This window comes from Lactuca virosa, chromosome 1 (genome assembly GCF_052849685.1).
Source record: "Lactuca virosa cultivar CGN04683 chromosome 1, Lactuca_virosa_CGN04683_v6, whole genome shotgun sequence".
In the NCBI taxonomy this organism is placed as follows: Eukaryota; Viridiplantae; Streptophyta; class Magnoliopsida; order Asterales; family Asteraceae; genus Lactuca; species Lactuca virosa.
This window is the reverse complement of record NC_136426.1, coordinates 287701313-287707396: the sequence shown is the minus strand read 5'-3', so window position 1 is coordinate 287707396 and position 6084 is coordinate 287701313.

The following is a 6084-nucleotide window of genomic DNA, read 5'->3' as shown; positions in this document are numbered from 1 at the left end:
AAGATTACATTTTGATGTTTTGTAGGATCGAAGAACAGAAAGGAAACTTAAAGGAAGAGCACGCTGAGTTTGATCGTGGAAAGATGGATTTTGATCGTCTGGTTCGATGATCGGATTTTTGAGCTGCTACTTAGGAGTTATGATAGATTGCTTAGAAATATTTAGTAACATGGTTTTCATTTGTAATTGCGTTGTAAGGACAAGATTTTCCGCAATTTTTATAAATAAAGAAAGTTTTATTTTATCTTGTTTATATATTTTCCTTGCAAAGGCATTTGTGAAAATTGATGTTTGTATTTTTAGCAATATTGGAAAAATGGATTTGATTCTATCGTTTCTGGTAGTGTCAGAAATTTACCAAATAAGGAAAGATTCTCATCACCAAGTTTCAATTGGATAGAAACTTGGAATCATGCAACTTGTATTGTAGGATAAGTGAGAACTTTCGTTTTTGGGAAATTAAGACTAGTTCCTTAGTCACATGTATATGTGAGTCAAGTGAAGGACTAGGGAATCTAGTACAAATTGTTGTGCACTAGTCCAGGTCCACCATAAAGAACGATAAGACTATTCGTCATGATTTACTAAAAGTTTAGTAAACATGGTTGTGCTTACAAGATTAAGTGTAATTCTGAATCATTGAAAAGGGTTTCAATGTATAGCAGAACGAATAAGAAGAATCAATTAGGAAGAACGATAAAAGCTTCTCAAATCTGAAAGGAAAGGAAACAACGTTAGTATCGTGATTTATGATCATCCTAATGATTATGTAACCATATCTCAATTGATCCTCTAAGGAAACCTTAGTGCATTTGAATGGCTAAGAAGAGGAATCAAGAATTGTTGAAATGGTTAAATCAAGAAGATGAGTCGTACTTCGTTCCAAAATCGAGTCTTAGAGTCATACTCCAAGATTATACCTTGAGTGACATGTTTTAAGTAGGTTTATAACACATCATGAAATGTGGAGTAGAAAATGTTTTCTTACTTTTGTGCATTTCAAATTGGTAGTTGTGATGCTTTGGATGAAACAAAGACCAACTAAGACCAATTGTGTGAAGTGTTGGTCTTTGATAAGAATCCGCACTGACTCTTGAATATTTTTTTGTCAAGGAATGTTTCTTGACAAGAGAAATTTATATGTCAAGAAGTTAGTGGGAGTCTTCAAAGATCTTGAAAAGTTTCAAGCACTAATCAAGAATAAACTTGTTGTTTATCACTAGCACACGACTTGAGGTTCGTAACCTATTGTGTTGACATATTCTTGTTTCTGTGTTCATTCCTTTTAAGTTGACTGTGCATGTGACTTCTATGAGTTCTCATCTATTTGCATAAGGAAAAGCATCTTGATCAGTGAAAGTTCATTGATCAGTAAGGGTGATCTGCAAAACAACCTGGAAGACATGGTAGGTCCTTGTGCTACCATATGGCAAGAAATTAAGATTGAACAAGTTCAGTCCATATGAGTTTGGATTTGTCACAAACCTTGTCTTGTGATTATGGTTATGACTGTTGGATTAGATGTCTAAGCCCATAACTATTATTGGTATGTATTCGACCCGAGAGTAGCATGGTCCATTTGGGTTGCATGGCATCAGAACAATTGGATAGACAAAATGAGAAAAAGGATACTTATGATTTATATTAATATATTATAAGTTCTAATATATTAATATGAAATCATATTATTTAATTAGTATTGATCAATAATTAATTTCGAATTAATTTGGTGATCAAAAGGAACTAATTAAATATGGAATCTTATTTATATATAGGATGGGCCAAGTTCATTTAGGTTGGGCTAAGCTTTCATGGATAGTCCATGGAGTTTTAACCCATGGATCCTATGGAAATGAAAGGTCATGGGTATTAGGGTTTACATGAATGTAACCCTAATCCTCCACACTATATAAAGAGGTCCCTAGTTCATGAAATGGCACTAGTGTGTGTACACAAGAGGGCAAAACCGATTTTGGTGCAAGTATCCTTATTCTCAAGTTATTCCAAGGGTTCTTGGTGTTGTGTGAACCATTTGAGGTGCAACAATTGGGGCACTAGGCTCTTAAAGGTTAAAGACTTCAAGCTTAATCAAAAGGTATGTCATTCTACTAGATTCTTGTATTGTATATACTTCATATTATGCTAGTTAGGATGAAACCTTGGAATATTGAATATTTGCATGTATAATAGAGAAAACATAGATCCAAGGTTTATAGTGTTGCATGTACACCATAGGAGTGTTAGAATGCTCAAAACCCTTCAATGACAAATTCACATGGATAGGAACACATACACCATGAAATCTAAGTGGTAAAGGTTTCTCTTCACTTCATGAAAATGATTGCGAGGAAACACTTTTCACTAAGTAGATTTAAAAAGATAGTAGTTGTGTTAACTACATTCTCAAATTCGATTATGATTACGACATCCCTCTTCATAGTTCGAATTGTGAGAAATGGCAAATAGTTTAAACATTCAGGACTTATTGTTGTAAGTTATGAAATAGTTTAGACACACAAATGAGCTATCTAAGGAAAGGTGTATGAGTTTGAGAAGCCAAGATAAAGTTTTATCGAAGCATCTTGTATCAGAAAGCTGAACTTTTGTAAGAAAGTCAATAAGTATTGATTTCTAGAGGTCCAGCTGATTTCTGGGTACATGTCAAAGCTAGTGGGAGCATAAGTATTTTGCTTGTAAGAATGTAATTATTATGCTAGTAGGAGCACAATTATTACGTTAAGTATTGCGAGTTAGCAATGCTATATATAGAAAACAAAAGTTTGCAAAGTTGCACAGTTTGAAAATATTGTTTTGCTATAATTAGGGGAGAAGAACTCATACTTCAATTCAAATCTAAAAGTTGAGATTTTAATAGAATTTAGTCATGAACATATATGAATGTTATGATGACATGATTCAACATAAGGAAATTCTATATATGGAAATGTTATAGCAAGGGACTGGTCAAGTATCATGTCTTTATGTAAGACATTATGAATCGTATCCCATATGCTTCGGGTATAGGATCGATTGCATATGATATAATATTCATGTGTTCTAATTTTCCAAATGCCTAGGGAATTAAGAAGGAAAATGGACCAGAACCATATATGACTAAAGTTATTAAACAATTGTGAATGACGATCTAAGGTTCGCAAATGATTGGTCGCTTGTGGGCAGTTGGAAGTATAGTAATGGATGGACCATATTGACATTATTACGAATAGATATGATTCTATTAGCAATGAGTTTTCATATGGAAAATATGGAAATATTTCCATAATGGGAGTTGGATATTAAGAATCCATGTGTAGGTTAGAAACTTTTATGCAAGAAGGATGTTCAAAGGAATGTACTTTGAATGGGAGACTTTATATCTATGGAATTGTCTTGCAATAATCTCCAGTGGAATACTTTCTAATTTCATTGTCCAAGTCTCTGTGACTTTGGTACATTGACATTACAAAAGGATCATTGCATGATAGTTTAGAATCTAACACATTCTTATGGTGGCAAGAATTGGTATTCTTACACTTGTGACAAGGATTTGGAATTATGAAATGAGAGTCATTGAAAATGTTTACAATTGATCTATTTTTGCAAAGTAAGGACCATAGGTAAACATAGTGTGCATGCTTAGAGGATGGGATGACTATTGTTTTAATTTAAGTATTAAGTTGATTAATTGAAACATTATACAATGAATAATTTGTAATCAATATGGTGATTAAATAAAAGGTGTTTTATTTATATTCAAAAGTTTTGAGACCATATTGAATTCGATTATTCTTGTGTTTCATTTTGCATGTTTTACTTCCCGCATAACTAGGTTATTCAAACATCCATAGTCAATTATACTTCGGAAGTAAGTAATGAGGTAAGACTGTCATGAATCCGACTGTAGATTGTCTAAGTGCTTAGACATAGCACAAGTTTGTTGCACTGTTCATGAGTACTCTTGTAATAAGATTTGAGTATTGGATTAAACCCACGCTCATCTGAATCACTTCATGGATTTTATCACGAGTGATCATGAGATGATAATATCTTATATTCTTGAAACCAAGACATGTGAGTTGTAGTTTACAAGTCAGTTGCATATTGATGATATGAAAACGCACCGGTAGCTTGGTGTTATAAAACGTATCGTTGTGTGTGATTTGATGAGTAAATAGAGCAAGCATATGAGTCGAAGTTTATCCGCTCCTTTTACCCTAAGAGGGATAAAAGCGATATTTGTGGGCCCCTCGATGATTTAGTGATGATACCTTAAGTGCTTGACCAAGACTGGACTAAATTGATGTGTTCAATTGTAGTCTGTTGTCAGTCGTCATAAATCGGAAATCGGGAAACAACACATGAACAGAGAGAATGATTATAATCCATGTTTCAGTTCATACGATATCTTGTAGAATGGAGGAATATATGATCCCTTATCTAATGGACGCATTAGAGTTTGAAAGCGGCTTTAGAGAGCTACGATTGGTAATCGGATTTTGAAGTTGCATTTGCAATTATAGTTATTAGGCTTATCCAAGTGGGATACTATTGGATTAGGTGTCCAAGCCCATAACTATAATTGGTATGTACTTGACCCGAAAGTAGCATGGTCCATTTGGGTTGCAATTCATTGGAACAATTTGATAGAATGGATATTTGAGAAAGAGGTTATCCGTGCTTAATTAATATATTATACGAATAATATATTAATTGAGAAATCATATTATTTAATTAGTATTGATCAAGAATTAATTTGGAATTAATTTAGTAATCAAAAGAGACTGATTAAATATACGGGTACTGATTATGTAAATCAGTGATACATATGGTTTGGGCTATTGATCCATGATGGGCTAAGTTTATGTGATAATCCATAAAGAGTTAGTCCATATGAATTATTGGATCATAAGCTAAGTGTATGGATTAGGGTTTACAAGTGACCCTTGAAATTCTACTATATATATATATATATATATATATATATATATATATATATATATATATATATATATATATATATATATGTAACCCCTTAGCCAAAATCGACACTAGTATTCCAAGAGAACCCTATCCGATTTTGGTGGTTCATAACCTCTCTCACAAGCCTCCTTTTGTTCTTGGTGTGTTGTGAAACATTTGAGGCATCACACTTGGGGTGCTAAGCTCTTAAAGGCCAAATACAAACAAGCTACAACAAGAGGTAATCTTCTAACTAGTTTTTATGATTCATATGTCAAGTTGTATGCTAGTTTAGGCTTCTTGCTTTGGAAAAACAATATTGCATGTATAATTATAGAAAACTTAGATCCAAAGCATTAGGGTTGTATGTGCACCATAGGGATGTTAGAGTACATAAAATACAACAATGATTTCCTTAACCAATTACTAAGGGTATATCCCCCTTCAAAAGAGCTGCTCTTTAGTTATTTTATATCAAATTCTGTAATTTTCAACTGCCCTTTCATTGATATACATATACACAAGTTGATTAGGGGGAAAATTAGACTAAGAGTTGGTTGATTCCTTTCACATTTCCACATATGAGTAGATTCATAATATCTTTAATCATGTTCCATTGATAAGTTAAATTAAAATATGAAAACCCGTCGGACAATCCTTTGCAAAATGTCCCTCCTTGCCACACATATAACATATCAACCCTGCCCGATAACGCCCCTCATGAACCTTATTGCACTTGCTACAAGTGTGGCCTCTCTAACCTCCTAATCTTGAATTAGCGGGTTTGAACCGCTTAGTCGCCGACTGCGACTGCACTAGAACAAGCCTCTTCTCCCTCCTCTAGTTCTCCACCTCACCCTATCTCTCTATCTCTCTCACTTGTGTCTCCAACTCAATCTCCCTCTTCCTAGCATTGGACTTCAACTCAGCCAATGTATGGTATTGGGAGTTCGTTATGAACTCTCTCATATCGTTCTTGAGCATACTCAAGTATTGGGTCATCCGAACCTGCTCCGAGGAAGCTTACTCTGAAAAAAAGGACCTATCATGCAACATCCTGGTGATCTCAGTCACCGAATCTATCGTATGTTTGAGCGACAAGTATTCCTAAGCCAACCGCTCTCT